The sequence below is a fragment of the Ochotona princeps genome, chromosome 3 (genome assembly GCF_030435755.1).
Source record: "Ochotona princeps isolate mOchPri1 chromosome 3, mOchPri1.hap1, whole genome shotgun sequence".
Lineage (NCBI taxonomy): Eukaryota > Metazoa > Chordata > Mammalia > Lagomorpha > Ochotonidae > Ochotona > Ochotona princeps.
This window is the reverse complement of record NC_080834.1, coordinates 102908257-102928598: the sequence shown is the minus strand read 5'-3', so window position 1 is coordinate 102928598 and position 20342 is coordinate 102908257. Positions and strand designations below refer to the sequence as shown.

At 45.2% G+C, this 20342-nt stretch overlaps 1 protein-coding gene across 3 annotated transcripts in view; it reads left to right on the top strand.

Annotated features, from left to right (window-relative positions):
- Positions 1-245: 245 nt before the first annotated feature.
- Positions 246-20342, top strand: part of DGKG (diacylglycerol kinase gamma) — a 196364-nt gene continuing 176267 nt past the window's right edge. For all 3 annotated transcript variants that reach the window (XM_058662200.1, XM_004591248.3, XM_004591245.3), the window contains exon 1: positions 246-569. The gene's annotated coding sequence lies outside the window, so the exon portion shown is untranslated. The remainder of the gene's footprint in view (positions 570-20342) is intronic.

Here is a 20342-nt window from a genome sequence, read left to right as displayed (position 1 = left end):
GCCCCTCTCCCACTACCACCCCCGGTCCGACCCCTGAACATCTTCCCTTCCCCAGGCGTCCTTCCAGCTGAATGAAGCGCCTTGACACTGAATCCCACGCCCAAGTTGCTCTCAGGGGTGCGGGATTCCCTCAGCGGATCCGCATTGGTGGGTGCGCGTGTGCGCGCTCCCTCGTGCAGGGCGTGTGAGCGCGCGCGGAGGTGTGGCGGGGGCGGGCGCGGCGCCCGGGGGCAGGGCTCCGCAGTGAGAGGCGCCTGGACTCGCCCGGCTGCGAGCGACAGGGCACTCAGCCGCAGTGCTGTAGTAGCTGGCGGCCGGGAGCCACGCTCGGAGCTGCCAGGCCCCCGGGGCAAAGGCGCAAGCGGGCACAGCTGCTGGCATCCAGCCCCGCCGCCTGCTGCCCGCGGCGCCCACTCGGGCTGCCGGCGCCTCCCCCGAGAGGGCTCTGCGGGCGGGAAGACGCCAGCTTCGGTCCCCCTTCTCTCAGTTCCGCTGTCCTCCCAAGTAAGGGAATAAGCCGCGAGGAAGGAGCGCCCAGGGCAACGGCGCAAACCAGGGTTGTCTGGGAGGTAAGACCGCGGCAGGGGCTCCGGGGTCGTGAGGTACGGCAACTTGTAAGAGGAGGGCAAAGAGAGAGCAGTGCCTTGGCCAGGAGAGGGGCTGCCACAAAGGCTGCTGCGCCCGCCCTGACGGTGCCACTGGCACCCTGCAGGAGGGAATGCCCCACTGAATGGAGGGACGTCAGGTGGGGCACTGCTTTTCCCCTCCCTAGCCCCGAAAGTGTGCGGGTGGGACGCGGCCTTGCTGAGGAGGGGGGTGCATTTGCTGAAGCAAGTGGATGGATCTCTTGCCCCGGACTTACGCGGGTTCTTCGGTATCCACTGGGTGTCCCAGGGTGCCTCAAGCAGAGTGTCAAGCAGCGGGGACCGCTTTTCTTAATGCCTGGACGCTTCATACCGTCCCGTAGGGTTTGTTGACTTTGGGGATACTCCGCAAACCCCCGCTGTGGGCGGCCCAAAGGGAAGCCTGAGAGAAACACCTGGCAAATACAGGTCAGGGTCGGGAAACGGTGTTGAGGCTGACCTGCGTAGTCTCGGAGTCACAAGATGTGTTCCTGTGTGTTTGAGTCTGAAGGGATTCGCGTCCACAATCACGTATGGGGCTTTCACAAACTTTATCGATCCACCTCGCCCTGCCTATCCTGAGACTTTTTTCCCCCTTCGGGATAGACGGACAAAAAATTAGGGAGGGAGCTTTGGAATTCTGGAGAGCCTTACAGGTGATTCTGACGCGCCGCCTGCATCCCCGCCATCGCTGCAGTGAAAAGCTTGGGACCGGAGCTAGGAGACATCTTCCAGGAGTGAGCGATCCAGCTACGCAAGTCGGGGTGGTGGTGGGCAGCCCCCGCCTGCAGGCATCTCCGTGGCACGAGGGTCTGCGGCAGCGCGCGGGGCATTGTGGCGGCGCCGCAGGCGGCCCTGCGAGCGGGAGGGCGCGGTGGTCTCCTAGTTCTAACGAGGAGAAGCCCTCCTCGCTTCCTCGTTCTAAGATGACCTCGCCATGGGAAGGAGTGCTTTGGGAGGGCTGCTTGTGATTCTGTCATCCCAGGGACTTTGAGGAGGGGGTCGCACTTTGAGTCTAGAGGTGTACAGCTGGCTTCTACAGACGTGAGTGAGGGGCAGCGATCAGGACAAGGACTGGAAACTGCTCCTATGGTTCTAATAAGGGGACATTGACTTTGTGACTAAAACGCCCGAGTTTCTCCGTCTCTAAAATGCAGATCCACTTGCTGGAGCACAGGGCACCCTCCTTGTCGGTGGAGGACAACCCATCATAGGGCGCAAATGTCAAAGTTGGGTCAGGAACACAGGAAGGCATGTACGTGTGTGCACCCTCCTCTACCCCCATGCCGTTATACTGGAAGCCCCTCATCCCAGGGATGTGTACTAATGTGGCAAGTACCTCGCTGCTTATGCTGAGATGCACTGTATTTGCCAGGAGTTTTGCTCTGAATAGAAATGACACCGATTAAGCAAAGCAGCTGCAACGCAGCTAACTTCCGTGTTATACTCCTGGTTCACATCTTTGTTGCCTCGTGTCCAGTACTATACAAGTTTTAAGTTATTTTTCCGAGCAGGGTCTAGGCATGCGAAGCGAGGAAGGTCTTTTCTACCTTGTAATTTTATGTTTGATTTCTCTCAACCAGGATATGGGAGAAAACAATCAACAGGGAATCTTGAAATATGGACTCCCAGAGATCTCCTCATCTCTGAGATCTCCTATTTCAGCTTCTCCCGATCCTGCAACAGGTGGTGGGGGGCCCTCCCACCCTGAGGGGGCAGGGCTGTGCTTGTGTGAAGTTCTGCCAGGTGAAGAAACCAGAAAGCACAAGTCCCCTCCTCTCCTGGTGGCAGGGACCTGGGCAGAGGCTTTGCCCCCAGATTCCCCCCTGAAAGGGAACGTGAGAGAGTGAGGGAAGGGAAGTATCCTTTCACTGTGGTAAAGCTCCCCATCCCTTTAAAAAATATCTAATTGTTAGCACATACGATCATGGGACATACTCTTTTTGTAGAAGTGATTGTTCGTTGGAGGAAACTTGGAAAGTTAAAAAGTGCACAAAGAATCAAACTGCTCACATTTCCTCCATTCATAACTCAAACTCTTCCACTGGCATATTTTCTATTTTTATGCATTGATATCACATACCCCATAGAGTAAGCAAACTTACTGGTTGCTTAATCAATATCTCTGCTGTAGGTGCTTCATATTCGTTGACAGTTAATCCTTGCAAGTGCCCTGAGGCAGATATTATTATCATGAGCCTCATTTTCCTGGTACTTCATAGAGTTCAGTCACCTAACTAACAAGCAGCAGAACCAAGATTCAAACTTGGGTCTTCTGACTCTAAAGCATTTTTGCTTAGCCTCTGTTGCTATTGCCTCTTGGCTTTTCTTGTTGTAGAAGTCCTTCTTGAACCTCGCTTCCATGGCCATGTGTTTCTAAGCTACTAGTCACTTCACTTGTTTCCTATCTTTAGCAACTACAAATAACTCGAGGCAAAGTTGTTACTGCACACTTTTCAATTACTTCCTTTGGATAGATTCCCAGAAGTATAATCACTGGGCCAAAGGGCATGCTTGACTAAGGCTCCCAATGTATAGGAGAAGTCACTTTCGAAAGTGCTGTGCCAGGTTGCATTTCCATTCAGTGGAGGAGCCCAGTCACAGAGCAGGGGACCCTTAGGAGCCCAAAGAAGCCAGGGCCTCCACAACCAAGCCATACTGCGGGAGCAAATCACAGCCTCAAGGAGAAGAGAAACACACCACTGATCCTGCTTTTTTTTTTTTTTTTTTTTTTGAAAGTCAGAGGGAGGTTGGACTAAGCCAAAGCCAGGAGCCTAGAACTCCATCTAGCTCTCCCACCATGGGTCAAGATAGCCCAATCTCTTGGGCTATGTTCTACTGCCAGTCCTAGACCATTAGCAGGGATCTGAAGTGAAGGAGCAGGGACTTGAACTGGTGCCCATATGGGAGCCAGCATCACAGGTAGAGGTTTTACCCATTAGACCATGATGCTAGTGCTTCTCATCCTGCTTTATACACACAAGTGTGGTTAGGGAAACCCTATCACATAAAGCTGCACTTATTGTGTGTGCGTGAGTGCATGTGTGTGAGTGTAGCACGTGTCAGCTACAGAAGTATCTGTCACTTATTGTCTTTGAATAAATCAAACTGTTGTGTAAGATACATACATCCCAATTTTTACTTGATTAATTATACATAACCTTCACTAACATAGACATGCATCCATTATCACAGTCAGGTTCAGCAAAATCAAGAGTCATGATGTTGTCACACACTGACCATATTCACCAAGTTGTTCATTTACCAGTATGATCTATAGAGTTCATTAGGCCAGAAAATTTACTCAAGTGTATTAGTACTAAACAAGAATTTTTAAAAAGGGTATATAAATCATTTCCCAAAATGTCCTCAGGTAGGAAAAAAAATGTAGCTGGTAGAAAAGAGATTGACCCGGGCAACACAAAAACACACAAAATGCCACTTAAGAAGAAATCAAGTGGCTCTACTTACAGGTTTTCCCTAGAGCCCCGCTGGCCTCCTAGCTACCTCTGCTACCAGCACTGTATTTAGTAGTCCTGGAAAAGAATCTACTGTAGTGCATGGAATAAAGATCGGAGGAGTCCCCACTCTGAGATCTACTTAGGTAAAGCTCAGCTCCAGTCCTTAAATGTTCTGGGAAGTCTTCCTCAATGGCCCATTTGGGTTACAGATCCCTTGGCTATACCCACCTGCATACATGTCTCTCACTATGGTGAAAGCATTTATTTGCAAATCTCACTAGCTAGGAGCTCCCTGGAGGCCAAGGTGGTGCCTAATTCTTACTTGTGTCTCACTCCTGAGATAGTGCTGATGCAAAGTGGGCAGGACATGTGATGAACAAGCAAAGGGCGCTTTGTGTCTACTTCTGTATCCATGCACGTTTAGTCTGCCCTGGCTTGGCAGTCCTAGAAACGCACCCGGTAAGTGTCTAGAGCTGTTCTGTTCACATATGACCCGTTCTGTATTCACTTAAATCATTAACATTACATGAAATCTGGCCTGTTTCCTGAATGAGTGAAGGAGAGAGAAAGAAACCCACCACCAACAGTGTGACCTGAGCCAAGGAAGGCAGATTAGCCAACTGTTTCTTCTGGGGAATTCCCGTCACCAGATCCCGAGAGCCACATTGGCTTGGCCATGATCATATAGTACATTACTGGTATGTTCTGGCTCTTACCTTGCTGGCTGCCAGGGTTCTTTCTACTCCCGCTCAGGCTACTTGCTCCAGTGCCCTCACTCTCATTATCACCCTTGGCCCAGTTTTCTCTGACGTCTGTGTTCTTGGGGAATAAAATGAGAAATTCCAGGGCATGCCTAATGAGTACAGAGAAAAATAAGAGTATCAGCTCCTTCATTCTGCTTTTCCTACTTCTGTGAAAACCTTTGAAGGTCTGATTAGAATTCTACACATTGGCTATTAAGCTTAATAGCAATCAAAACAACCCAACCCTATTTTATTTACTGTAAGATTTAGTTATTTATTTGGAAATCAGAATTACAGAGAGGGAGAGACAGAGAAATGCAGAAAGAAATATTCCATTCACTGGTTCGCTTCCCAGATGGCCACAATGGGCCAGGAGTAGGTGAGGCCAAAGCCAGGAGCTTCCTATGAGTCTCCCATGTAAGTAGCAGGAGAGAAACCCAACACTTGGGCCATATTTTTCTACCTTTCCCAGGGCACTAGCAGGGAGCTGGATCAGAAGTGGAGCAGCTGGGACTCAAAGCAGTGCCTATACTGGAAGCCAGTGGCACAGGTGATGACCTTAACTGGCATACCACAACACCAGGCCCCAAACTCTATTTTAAACTTGCCTACTGTATCGCCCACCCTTAACTCCTATTTTATGCTTATAGTGATGATATCTGGGATTCCTGGGGTACAGAGTCTTGGCATTTATTCTCATGTCCTATTCAGTCTGTCTTGACAGCTTTCCAGATATTTCTGCTATTATTCTGTCATCTAGTGTATATGCTTTTTCTTCTGGCCATCTTTCAGCCATCCCTGGACCTGATTAACATGACCTCTTCAATTACGTCAGTGAAAATAATGATCATTATAGGATTCCGGGACATTGCAATATTGGCTTTCTAACAATAGGCATTAACTCAATAATTAACACCACTGTTTTACAAAGTTTATTCAGTTTATACTGTTACTTAGTCCATCTCACTCCGTTTTTCTCCCCAGATATTATCAGAGGAATCTTATCGAAGGTCTTGGTGAAGTCCAGATATCTGTTATCACTGGCATTTCCTTGATCCACTGCCCAGTGACCTTGCCAAAGAAGTTATTTTGATAATTTGACATAAACTGGCCAGAGATCATGACTTCAGTTGTAAGAGCTCACTCTAGCAGCTGCTGTTGTGGGACAGTGGGTTAAGCTGCCACTTGGGGTACCTGCATCCAATATGAGAGTGCTACTACATGCTACTTCCAGCTCCTGTACTAGTAGCACTACTAGTACTATTCAAATACTACTCTGCTAGTCAGGAGTTTGGAATTCCATCCAGGTCAGGGATCAAGCACTTGATCATCATCTGCTGCCTCCCAGGATGCATTAGCAGGAAATTGGGAGAGAAAATACTTTTTGTAAGATAGGTAACAATCATGATAACCATCCTTATATAGTCATCACACTTAGAAGATACTGAATCTCTCTCTTCACGCTCTCTTGTTCTGATCACAGCCATGTGGATGTCACACCAGCTCCATGTCACTAAATGTGCCTCCACCACATGGAGGCTGTGAGGTCTAGAGAAGTCAACCATGGCAAGAAAGGAATGAAGAAGAAGCACGGTGGCCGCACAGCAACAGACAAAACCCAACTTGTCTGCCCAGGTCACCATCTGGGTCCAAGGCTCCTTTCTCATCTTCTGGGGCATAAATGGTGCTGATGGCTGATCTGGTGTGAAAGTTCCAAGTTGTCAGAGTCAGCAGGGCCACACTGATGCTTAGATGCTAAAAATGTTCTGGTCTAAATGTCTTGATTTCCTTCTGTACTTTTCTACTTCTCTGCTCTGAGAAGTGTCCTGCAACACTTCTTTAGGCACCTGAGTAGCTCATCTTTCAGTTAATGAACTATAGAAAACTATTTTTCTCTCCCAGACAGCTAGGGTGCCCCTTAAGAGCCCCACAAAGCAGGTATTCACATCCATCCTCCAACACGACTCATCCTAAGGCCTCACCAGTGAGGCTGACCATAATTCACAGACCCTTTCTCTAAGATACCCACAAATGAAAGTCAGTCTTTTCCCCATTTTTTGTACTGGTATATCCAGAAGCCTTTGGATGACCATAGAATGATCTTCCCCAACTATTTTGGAAGTCAGTAGTCATATGTTGCTATAAGGGGGAAAGTCTGGAACTATCCCCAAAGCCACACTCTTCCTAAGTCATGCAAACCATGACAGTGTACTCCTAAGGAGATACATTCAGTGGTTTAGCCAGTATCACATCAGCAGACACATCCTGAGCACCCACTCTGTGTTGGGCATGGAACCGGTTTCTGGGGATCGGGGCAACTAGGTTTCTCAGAACTGGGTGGAACAGAGACAGCAACAAGTAAGATGAGCCTTCTCTTTGGATGGAAGCTGGGAAGGATCACCTCCCAAACCTCAGAAGACTGAGCCAAGGTCAAACAGTACTCTTCAGAGTCAATGAGTTTGAATTGGAATTTAAAGAATTCGTATATGGGAAGCAAAGCATTATGGATAATCTGAATGTTATGATAAAGGGAACAGTGTGAACAAAGGCTCAGAGACACTTCTTCTTGTTTGCAGTATTGCTGGAGTGAAAATGAGTTGAGAAGGAATAAAAGATGAGTCTGAAAATGTGGGAAAGAGCTGAGCCCTTAAGGTCTTGGCTAGAAAGTTAGAGTATGTGGATTTTTCTTTCTTTTTTTTTAAAAAAATGTTCTATTTTTTGTTGGAAAGGCCGATTTACAAAGAGAAGGAGATATTGAGAAAAGATCTTCCATCTATTGTCTCACTCCCTAGATGACCGCAATGGTCAGAGCTGGCCCAGTCTGAAGTTGGGAGTGTGGAGTTTCTTCTGGATCTCCCACATGGGTACAGGGTCCCAAGGCTTTGGGCCGTCCTCTACTGTTTTCCCAGGCTACAAGTAGGGAGTTGGGTGGGAAGTGGAGTAGCCAGGGCATGAACCAGCGCCGATACGGGATGATGGCACTTCTAGGCAAAGATCAGCCAATTGAGCCATCATGCTGGGCTCTGGATTTTTCTTATAGATAGTGGGATAGTGTGGTCAGATTTTATTTTATTATTTTCTTTTTAAAAATTATTTAATTTAATTTTTATTTTTGATGGTGATTATATGGTTGACCTGGGTGGGAAGGATTGGGAGTTAAGGAAAAGTGGATGAGATCATTGTTTCCAAATTCTCTATTCTTGTCTCTGGGGCAGGGCAAGATAAAGGGGGAAGTCACACCCAGCCTCCCAAATGTCCCAATACCCAGGGGTGGGGAACCATCAGCCTGTATCAACCCAGAGTCCTGCTCTAGTGTATATTCTGAGGGTGCTGATCTATTGGTTTAGATAGTTCTGAAATGCTGTTGATTTCGCCAATCCAAGTGTGAGGCAATCCTCCCAATGTCCATTAGCTGACATAGTCGACCTCAAGTCTCCATTCACCCATATTGTTGCTGTCGTTGTTTGCTGGGGTAGTTGTCCAGTTAGTTCTGTTCTCTTTCCTCTGTGACAGTACCAAATAGGTTGCCTTATTCTCCATGAAGATCAGGATTTTTTTTTTGCATTTTTTAAAGATTTGTTTATTTTTATTGGAAAGTCAGTATCACAGAGGAGAGAGAAATATCCATCCACTACTTCATTCCCCAAGTGGCGCTACAGCTACAGCCAGACTGATCTGGAGCCAGGAGCTTCTTCCCAGTCTCCCATGAGGGAGCAGGGTCCCAAGGCTTTGGGCTGTCCTCAACTGCTTTCCCAGGTCACAAGCAGGGACCTGGAAGTAGAGCAGCAGGGACATGAACTAGCGCCCACTTGAGGATTTTGCCACTAGGCTATCACACCAGGCTCAATTGTATGTTAATAAGCATGGATTATAAACTCCAAGACACAAGATCAGGATCTGTGTCCACTGCTCCACCTTTTTTACTCCTGGGCCAGGCAACCTGAGCCTTGCTAGATCCCCTGTCCCCAGGGCTCATGAATCCAGCACCTACTGCTCAGGTAGGCCAAAAGACCAGGGCCAAGTGACCCAAGCCCCGCTGAATCCTCTATCCCCAGGGCTCACGAAACTGGCACTCACTGCACAGGCAGGCCCCAGGACCCAGGCCAGATGACCTGACCCCCACCAGATCCCCCACCCCTGGGGCTCATGAACCCCATATCCACCTCTAAGGAGGGCCAAGGGACTTGGATCAGGAGGTGGGCAGATTTTAGCATGAGCGCAATGCCCTCAGGCTGCATTGCTGAGAGAAGAGGGCTGGGGAGCAGGGGTGCCCATGTTAGGCAGGAATCCAATTATTTGAGCCATCACCCCTGCCTCCAGAGTCTGCATTGCCAGGACAATGGAGTCCCTAGCTGAGCCAGCCAGGGGTTGAACTCAGGTGCTCTAGTGTAGAAGGTAGGCATCTTACCCTGCACCTTCACTTCTACGCCAGATACGCAACCTTTATGCCTCTTCATTAAACTCCGAGAAAAATTCTCACAGCTTTGGGACTTTCGGGTTGGACAAGTAGGTTGCAGACCTAGCTGATCCTGTGTCCACCTCTGCCAGATGAATGGTCGAGCTGGCTTTTACAGAAACACTTGTATTCCTGTTTCACATTAGGACTTTGCCTGTTTGTAAGCATACCCTTTCTCTCTCAGCCACTGATTCACAGCTCTGATTAATCATTAAAATCATCTGAGGCGTTTTGACATCATGCCACTTGTGAGTCCCATTCCCAAGATGTGAATTGGTCTAGGCTGAGAGTTGGGTCGGAGTAGTTTTTCTAAAAAGTCTGAGAGTGATACTAGTGTTTGGCTAAATTAAGAACTGTTGGTAAGGAAAAAAATTCCCTCTATGTTTCTTCATATTACAAGATTTTAAATTCTCCAACTCACGCAGTAAACTCCTGTGTGTGCATTATAAAAATTCCTCAACTTGGGCAGCAGGTCTCCTCTGTGTGCCTTTTGATCTCTCCAAAAGCCACTTTACAGTGTTGCGAACCTAAACTGGACTGTACAGCAGTTCTGGTCTTGCTTGCACATTTTTTCTTATCTTTACACCCAACAGATTTTTCTCCCCTCATGACGCTTTTGGAAGCGTCATCCAACATCTTGCATTTATACCCACAGCCTATCACATACCTCTGAGCTGCACAGCTAATATACCTGTCAGGAAGATGTCAGGATCACCTGCTATGACTTTCTCTTAGTGAACATTGGTCAATTCATTGCTCTCTACTCTTAAGTACTCTCCAAATCAGCGGTTCTCATATTTCCTTTAATTTTACAATTCCGTTTTCCATGAATGGATATCACTTTCTGGTTGTCATCTCCATAGTTAAATCTTATCAAATATTTATATACCTACTGGGTATATTGATAAAAATTGTGGGCAGGAAATATGAGTTAACTGTGTATGTTTTAGGGCTGGTCAAAGATATTGGGTTTGCGAGCTCTTCCATGTCTCTGAGTCAGAATCTCTGAGGAGAGAGCCTAAGGATCCATGTTCTGTTACAAATCTCCAGAAAGTTCTAAAGCACCTGTGCTGTGGTACAGCAGAATAAGGTGCAACCTGTGATGTCATCATCCCATATTGGAAGAGTGCCTACCATGTCCTGACTGCTCAACTTCCAGTTCAAACCCCTGCTAATGTGCCTGGGGAAACAGCCTCTCTCTGACTCCATGCACTTCAAATGAAGAAAACAAATAAAAACAAGTTTTTAAAAAACAAAATAAATGAAAAATGAAGGCTGTAATTCAACACATAAAATGTATGTATACAGAATTTTTTAGGAAATGAGAAAATAGTATCTTGTAATAAAAATAGAGAGAGGCATTTTCCTAACTTTGGTTCAAAATAATTCATGACGTACCAGGGAAAATTAAAAGCATATTCTGGTGAAAGTTATCCATTTTGAGCAAATTGGTATAAAATCTGAAAAACAGTATTTCGTTGTCACAGAAAAAATAAGCCGGTATCAGACATTTTCCAACTCTAAATATCAGAAAAAAGTGGAGGTATGGCTGCAGAATTTTGAGAAAATGGGACTGGTGTTTGTGGCACAGCAGGTTCAGCTATGGATTGGAAAGTGGGCATCTTGTATCAGAGGTTTTTGCATCCAGTTTACTCCAGCTGCATGCTAACGCGGGCCTAGGAAAGCAGCCCAAGTGCTTGAGTCCCTCCTGCTTACATGAAAGATCCTATTTGGGGAGTGAACCAGTGGATAGAAGATTCTCTCGCTCTCTCTCTGTCCTGTTCTGCCTTTCAAATAAATAACATCAAAGTCTTTAAAAAAAATCCTGTGAGATTATGAGCCAGAGTTCTGGATTCAGGAATATATAAAGTTTAAGTAAAGATATTATCAGATAACAAAGTACCCAGAAAATAGACCACTGAAATCCTGTCCTGAAAGAGTATTTAATCACAGTATTCTGACCATCAGGGAAATTTTAAAAATTTTAAATGAAAAAGTTGTGACTTGAAGGATAATGAGGTAAACAAGGAAATTGCCTAAACCTAGACTTTATGTTTAAATGTCATTAGTGTATCATAAAACAGCTGCCAAAAACCATTCTGAACAAAAAAGATACATTAGAAATGCAGTGAGGACCTGCGTCTAAAAACTCAGGTGCTCAAAAAAAGTCCCTGAAGCACTAATTTCTCATATGTTCTATTAGAAATATTGAATGTTGATTGCTAGCATAGAGAAATATAAGTTTACATACATTTTTAACTGTGAAAGAGAGATGAATGTGAAAGCAGAAATGCCACATGTAACTTCAAAATTAGGAGGAAAGCTTGCAACATAATAGCCAAGATTAAAAACCGAATGAGGAAATCACAAGGAAGCATAAAAATAGAAAGCGTAAGATAAGATGGTAGAAGTGAGGTCAAACAGACTTATCACATTAAGTGTGAGTGGCTTAATCATTTCTATTAAAAGACAAAAAGCCATGGACTGGGAAAGAACAATTCTAAATATATGCTGTTTAAAACAAAATGGAACGGAACTGAAAGAGGAAAAAAGGAAAGGGCAAGGCTATAGTAGGAAAATATAAACAAAGCAGAAAAAGGAGGGCAATACTAATATTAAACAAAGCAGAACCTAGTCCAGAAAACATTAAACTTGGGTAAAAAAGGAATCCATTAAAGGACATGCCATCCATGAATATTTTTGTTCTGAGTAACAAAGTATGTAATAAAGTAAAACTGGTAAACCACAATCGTAGAGACTTCTGCCTATGTCTACCCATCTTCACGTTGATTGTGCAACAAAGAGTAAATTAATAAACAAAGAAAGAAAAGGCATGGGACAGCATCAGGTCTCTGACTTTGCTACGATAATACTATGGGGGCCATTGGGGGGTGGGGAGGAGAGGACCTGGGGAGGGAGGAAGAGAAAACCCAGAGCCTATGGAACTGTAGCATGTGATAGTTTAGAAAAATAAAGAAAAATTTTAAGAAATGGAGCAATAAATTAAAAAAAGAAAACAGGAGTGAGCTGGAAAGTAGCAAATCGCAGCAAGCATTTTATTGCGAAAGCAGTGATATTACTTCCCAGACAGTGGAGCCTCCTCAGAGGGCAACGGCCCCAGCCCTGGTCTGCAGCTCACATGATCAGTGTTGTTTCATGAAAGGGAGGACCGTTCAGGTAAGACTGAGCAGTATTTATGGCTTTTCTGGGAAGTAGGTGGAGGCTTTCCCTGAACTCCATCTGCCTTTTCTGCTTGTGTGGGTCAAGGTTTCCTGGGGTGTTATTTAGCAGGCAGCTGCGTTACAGTGTACGTTGAATGAGGTGGAAGCCAATCGAGATTGGCCTTGGCCCCTTAAACTGGTATGAGCCTGGTCATGACAGGAGTCTGTGTATCTTTAGAACAAGGGAAAACCAAATTCAAATCCTGTGGCTCTTGAGCTAATAGAAAGTATTATCTCTAGGCAGCAGCTGCTTCCTCAGCCTCCCTCCAAACTTTAAGGATCTAAGACACTAATGGGCATAAAGGGAGCTATACATGTTTAAATGAACACAGGTATGTCGTTCACAATGTTGAAAAAGAAGTGTTGAGATGTTTTGATTGCAACATAAAGAAAACAGTGATATATTCTAAAAAGTAGGAATTGTTCTGTCAATAAGGAGACAAAAACAAAATAAGCAAACAAAATCCTGAAGTATAAATCTGGGGCTTGGGAGACTCTTTTTCTTATTTTAATGACTGCAGATTAACATTTAATGTTTTGTATTTGTATGGGTGCCATGCAATACTGCAGCACATACACGTAGTAGAAGCCAACAATGCCAGGCTATTCCTCTTTCCATTTCTTTATCTTTTCTTTGTACTTTTTTTCCAGCACTCCTTCTAGGCCATAGTGGGGCCCCACCACACCTTCCCTGGTGATCAACAGTGGGATAATGAGAACAATATGTAATAGGTAGTTAGCTAGTTTAGCCTCATCACTTGGAAGACACAACCCACCATGTTTTCTTACTTGCCAATCAAACAACCCCTACCTCAAGAAGTACTTACCCACACTTGGGAACTGGGGTGGTGTCATGAATCCCACTAACCCTAAGAGTCCATGCAGAGGCTCTCTCTTTCACCACTCCTCTCACTTTTCTCCTCTCTCTCTCATTTTCACTCTCTCACTCTCACTATCTCTCCCCCACTCTCACCCTCACCCGCTCTCTCTCTTCCTGCCATTGCGGCAGTTAGAAGGTAGACGTCTCGCTCTTATTTCCATTCTGTCCCTGAACATGGCCCATGTGTCTGCAAATTACTCAGTTTTAAAATAAACTTTGTCACTTCGTAAGCTGTACTGGTATCTGTGTTTAAAATGCATTGTAAGTAAGAGACAGAGACCAAAAAAACAAATATTGAGCTCAAACGTAGCCCACCACAGAAGGGAATGGCCAGATGCTCAGGGTAGCTGTGTCTCTCCTTATGGTACACATGGCCTGAGTGTCCCCAGCACACCAGGACAGTAAAGGAACCCGAGGTGCATTCCTCCAGCTTTCTCTCAGCTCTCCAGGAAGCTGTGAATAAGGCCAGATTTTGCGAAGAGGAAAACACCTTGACATTTGGCCTTGTTTATTTTGCCTAGGAAGTTGGGCATGCCACTAGATAAGATTCAGTTTTTAAAATCTGTCACACAACGTAGGGCACTGGGCAGTTTGCATGTGTGTGTCTGACAACATCTATCAAGGGTAATCTGAAATAGCAATGATTTGAGATTTGTGTGATGGGCAACTGGAGGGGGCAGAAGTTGACTCAACAGAAATAATCTTCACTGGATAGAAAATCAAAGGTGAGAGTCCACAGGCAGATACTGAAATACCAGGGAGTGTACTTCTTGGATGCAAATCTCAGTGTCCTGTGTCCTCTTGGCTACAGCTCCACCAGAAATGTTTTAGAAGGTGGAATTGATACCAGATGTCACTGTAGATCATCAAACCGTGATGGTTTACAAGCCAATCCATAAAAATTTGCTGTAAAATTGAATTTTGACATGTAATCGAGGGGCTGTCACCCCACAGGTAATGATTGTCTGAATAGCCCTAGTTTGTTTGTTTTTTTTTTTTTAGCTGAACCCATAAAACTTAACTGACAGTTGGCTTTGTCACTATGACATGGAAGGGCTTTATTGCTGGTGTTAGGCTATTTAAAGCAGGAAAAAATAAAGCTGGCAGCCACGAGAAAAATGATCTCTGTGTTAACATTGAGCCTGTTCAAGAACCTAAAGACTAAGTATTTGGCAATGAAAATGGTCATCACTAGTGTTTAGCCATCCTCTGGCTGTTTGTTTGCTGGATCCTCACTGGTAAATGAGGTGTAAGTGCAGGGGCTGGAGTTTGTATTACTGAAATGCTCTTAGCAAATTTTGACAGAGTGGTGTTGTGCATGAGTGTCTCTATGAGTAGTTGATCGTTTTGGTGACACTGGCCAATGGAGTTCCAGAATACAAACATTGTACTCATTTTGCTGAAGAATCAGCAAACCCTAAATGTACAGTAAAGAGATTAAAAAAGGAGAAAATGCCTCCAGTGACACATATGTCACTCAGTACTAAGGAACTGAGATGGCAAAACTAAACCAATGGGATCATTGCTTCTGAAGTGATAACGCAAATGATGTAATTTATTAAAAGACTCTGACACAAAGCTTCTTCCAGGTCTCCCATGTGGATGCCTTGGGCTTTGCTTGACTGCTTTCCCAGGCCACAAGCAGGGAGCTGGATGGGACGCAGGGCTGCCAGGATATGAACCGGCGCCCATATGGGATCCTGGCGTGCAAGGCAAGGACTTTAGCCATTAGGGTACTGCACCAGGCCCACCTCCCATTATTGATTCAGCAGTCAATAAGAACAAGACCAAAGACTTGTTGTTTGATAAGCACCAAATCTATAGAAGCTTTCCTTTAAGAACGAGTAAAGTAAAACATAAAGGAAATAAGGAAAGCACAAGATTAGGAAGTAAAACAGCAAACAGAATGACTGTGAGCTGCTTTAGCTGCACTTAAAGAAGTGTGGGGGTGTCCCCAGCTGGACTTATTCCAGGTTCTTGTCTTGTGGGAGAAATGAACTCAAAGCAGAGATGGAGATAACATTCAAGCGTGGTAGAAGCAGGGTTTATTTAAAGAGACATAGTACACTTTCAGAAGTAAATGTGGGACCCTCCCTGCATGAGCAGAAAGGGGGATGTGCCAGCACTGTTGTTGTCCCTACTGCTGTGCCACCCAAGACCAAGTCAGCCAGTTTATGCGGTAGAAGGTAGTACCCTAAGTGAATGCACGAATGGTGCATGTTTGGGCAGGATTCAGTGTGTGTGGCTATCTCTGGAAGGTCTCATGGTCCACAGGGAGCTCAGTATACATCTGGTCATCATGACATCATGTAAGTAAAGAAAGAGACTCCGGTGCATCATGGGAAAATCAGTGTGGAAGGGATGTGATTTTTAACAGTGCACGGATATGCTAGGAAGACCATTAGAGGCATCTTAGGGCATTTGTTCACCAACCTTCTCCCTGTTCATACCATATTATATACCCCTCAGAGATTTTTTCATTTCTTCATCTTTATGAGAGCCAAGGGAATGATGACCATCGTCCTTATCTTCATGCTGAATCAAATCATCTAGAGAGTCCGTCTTAGGATGGAGGATTGCCACCGGTTGTTGGCAATGGGTGGAATTCCTGTATGACCATCACTTCAGTGACTAACCATAGTACTCTGAAAGACTGAAGTTTCTCAGTGAAGATAAGCACCATTGTGAAGAGAAAGAAGGGTGTGTTTCCATGTTAGAAAAGGGAAAATGCTTCCTTTGGCTTCCTGGCAAACAGGTTCATTTAAGCAACCTCATGGGATATAGCAAGATATTCTCCCAATATGGTGGGAGAGTTCACCAAGGAAGTTTTCCTGCCAATAACAGTTCCCAAGAGAGTAAGAATATGCTGTGGTTGAAATACATCATCTAGAAAGTACAACAGCCTTGATGTCTCCCAGAGGAGAAGCACATAATAAAAGCAAATGCTTTACGTATCTTTTTGCTTTTTGAAGTGATACTTGAGGTCCTCAGTGGCTCACAAGAGCAGGCAGATTTATCCTGTATGTACTCAGGACAATTTGGGTGATATAGGTTTTCCCAAACCTCCTGAGTAGCAGCTTTCTTTGTAACCTCATCTTCAAGTGCATTTCCTTAGATGATGTGATTGTTCCCTTTTTGATGTCACCTGTAGTAAACAACATCCTCCTGCAGAGGTTCTAAAGCTGCCTAGAGGAGAGCTAGAGTCTCTTATGTTCAATGGGATAGCTTTTTATTTCTTCTTTTTTGGCCATTAGTAGGCCTCTTTCTCTCTAACTTGCTACAAGGATGGATAGGACAAAGAAAGCACACTAAATTTTCCCCCTGTTTTCATACTCTAGTCAAGGCAACTTTCGGGAAAAAAGTGTTATATGGCAATACCTGGGTTCTTACCACTATGGCATCTAATGTCTTTCTGACTCCTTCCTTTATGAAGTTGCCACTACTAGTGAATCATTCAACATCTGAGTTTCCACAGGCTCATATCATGGGTCAGACCTTCTGAGGTAAACTTGCTGAATGATCTACACAGACTGAGATTTTCAATACACTCAGAAGACAGGAAAGGAGTTAGATTGAGGACTTGACATACTTGGAGTTACCATAGATGTGTCACAAACAAGAGCCTGATACATAGTAAGGCATCCTTTTGTTAAGCACTGGTGTCCTTTAGTCTGTGGAACTTCTTGTGCTTGGAATGACATTTGAACTTCAAGGTGCTGGCCTAAAGTCAGCTTGGTGGTTTTGTTCCACCAAAAGTGTGATAGAAGCAATTGCTGTCAAGCATGCAGACCATCCTGTGGCTAGTGAAACCAGATGGTTGGAAAAGTAAGCCACTAGTTGTGAAAGTGGGCCCAAGTTTGGGGTGAATGGATACAGGACTATTCCTTGCTCTTCTGCTATAGGAAGAATGAAGGTCACATCTAGAAGAGAGATCCCTAATATAGGAACCTGTATCAGTAGATCCTTATCTTACAAAAGACCTCATGTTCTTCTCTTATCCATTCCAGTGGGCCTTTTGAGATCTCATACAATGGTGCGACAACCAAACCATATCTTAGAATTCACCTTTCAGGAACCTGCCATCCCCAAGAATGTTTGAGCTGCTTATTTGGCTATGGTAATGCCATATATAGTATAGTTTCCTTCTGTTTATGTGAGAGAGCATGCTTTTCTGGGGTCAGGATATATCCCAAGTTACTTCCTGTGAACTTTGGGGTTCGATGCAATGGCCTAGCAGCTAAAGTCCTCGCCTTGAATGCCGGGATCCCATATGGGTGCCAGTTCTGATCCCCGCAACCCTGCTTCCCATCCAGCTCCCTGGTTGTGACCTGAGAAAGCCATCAAGGACAGCCCAAAGCCTTGGGATCCTGCACCCGTGTGGGAGATCTGGAGGAAGTTCCTGGCTCCTGGCTTTGGATTGGTGCAGCACCAGCCATTATGGTCCCTTGGGGAGTGAATCATCAGACAGAAGATCTTCCTCTCTGTCTCTCCTCCTCTCTGTATATCTGACCTTGCAATAAAAATAAATTAATTAAAAAAAAAAAAAGAAATGTGAGCTTTGGCTAGGGAGACTTTATGTCCTCATTTCACTAAAATGGTTAGGACCTGGATGGCGTTTCACCTTTCATAAAGGGACTGCAGATGAGAATATCAACCACATTTTAGAGAATGGCTTGATCTTTAATTGTAGCAAGTTACTTTGGTAGAAAATTGCTGTACAAGTAAGAGTTTTTCCTAAAGTCCCAAAGAAGAATCAGTCCATCCAACGGCAAATGGATGCTGTGTTTCTGAGTATAGCAGCATTGCAGAAGAGGCGTCCTTTAGGTCTAGGACTGCGATCAAGTATTGCTTTCAGGTATTTGAGCTAAAATAGCATTGGGATTTGGTACAACTGAGTGAAACAGGATGACCATTCACTTATGGCCCTGAGATCCTGAACAATTCAGTGTTCTCCATTTGGCTTTTTTTTTCTTTATTAAGAGGTGTATTTGTTTGGAGGGCAGAGTTACAGTGGAGAGAGAGAAAGAGAGAGATTTTCTATTTCTGGGTTTACTTCCCCAATGGCTGTAATGAGTAAAGTTGAAACAGGTTAATACCAGTAGCTGAGCTCTTCCAGGCCTCCCAGGTGAGCATCCATGGTCCAGGGATATAGGCCATTTTTAACTCTGCCCTGATTTTCCCAGGACATTTGTAGGGAGCTAGAGAGAAAACAAAGCAACTGGAGCATGAACCCATGCCCGTATGGGATGTAAGCACTACATATGACAGTTTAAGATGTAGTGAAAAAAAAAATAGATGCAGTGCCACAGCACTGTCCCCCATTTGGCTTTAAAACAGGCAGAACAGGGGTACTGCGTGGAACTAGTCAATCAAAGTTTGGAGTCACTACCTACATTCTGATTTTGATGGGGTACTGGCATTAATAAGAAACATCCTTTAAGAGGGTCGAGATGGGGACAGGATGTGTGGGCCTTTTATGTGTGCTTTACCCTAGCTTTGAAGATCTGCTCTATCATTGATTTCAACAGGGAGACCATCCAACTGGAATTGTTTCGGCACTTACTACCATTATGACAAAAGATTCCAGTGTAGGAGCAGTTGACCTGAGGGAGAAGCACCCAGGGTTGATAGTAAATCCCTGACAAGCAAAGGAGTTGAACACACTGGCACCATCAAAAACTGAGTGGTGGGAAGGGGGCAATGAGAACATCTTCTATCTGGATTTTCACCAGGGGCAAAGTGAGATCTTTGAGAGTGAGAAATGCCATCAAATCCTGTAATGACACAATTCTTCTAAGATAGGGCTCCTTCGTGGATTCCTCTATAGGTAGCTCCCATGTCAATTATGAATTCAATATTCTGAGCTGAGACACTGACAGGCACCTGGAGGTCTAGACATGTGATGTTTATGTGGGTTATAGGAGTCACCTGTAGCGCCTCACAGTACTCAGACAAGGACATGAAGAGCCATGGAGAGCTCTCCTGGCTTCAGAGTTGAGGAAATCCTGTTTCCAGTGCTCCTTTGTACATTGAGGGCAAAGACCAGATGGGCTTTTCAAGTAGGGATATTCCTTGCATTAGTGTCCCAGTTTCCAACCCCTGCAACAGTCTCTCTTGCATTTTTTCACCCACAGTGGGTTGCCCCCTAGTAAGTTCTGAGGTTGCCATGTGCTGTTCCATTAGCCTGTTGTCTGGGCTGTTGCCCATGTTGGAGTACATATTCCTCATCAGCCCTATCTCTGTCACTAAACATCCCACAAATAGCTTGTCTAGCAGCTAGTTGATGGGAGTTTGGAGTCCCATGGCCAGTTTCTGAAGATACCAGGCCTCAAACTCAGCATAACTGTGAGCCAGATGCCTGGATCCAGTTCCAGAAAACAAATTGGGAAATTGGATGCCTATTTCTACCTTCAGAAACCAGACTAGAGCCCAGACATCCGGAGCCACTTCTGTGATTTCAAAAACCACAGCTGCTCAAGCCCAAATGGAATGGAGCTGTCCATTCCCACTAACCCTGGGAAGCAATGCTCTGTGCTCCCAGGTGCATCTGTTGTGTCAGGGCCATGAACCTGGAACTGGGTTCATGCAGACTGCAAGCAGGCTGTGGGTACTCAGGCTGGCTAACCTGGTCAGTGAGGGGTGGCAGCACACAGATCTGTGGCTAATCAAGCAAATGGCCCTGGGTACCACATTCACATTCAACAGTGACTACACAGGTCCCACCAGAGGCAGAAGTCAGGTATATGGTTCTACACCCAGAACCCTGGGTACTTGGTTTCTTCTCAGGAAGACAGATTTGAGAGACCCATCTGGAACCTCTGGCTGCTTAGTAACTGTTCCTGAGTCCCCTCCTTTCTTCCATTCAGTCCCTTCAGCCCCTTGCCTTCTCTCCTCAGGAAGCAAGCAATGGAAGATGACGAAATGGTGGAACACTATAGGAGGAGGGGTGACTTCAGGG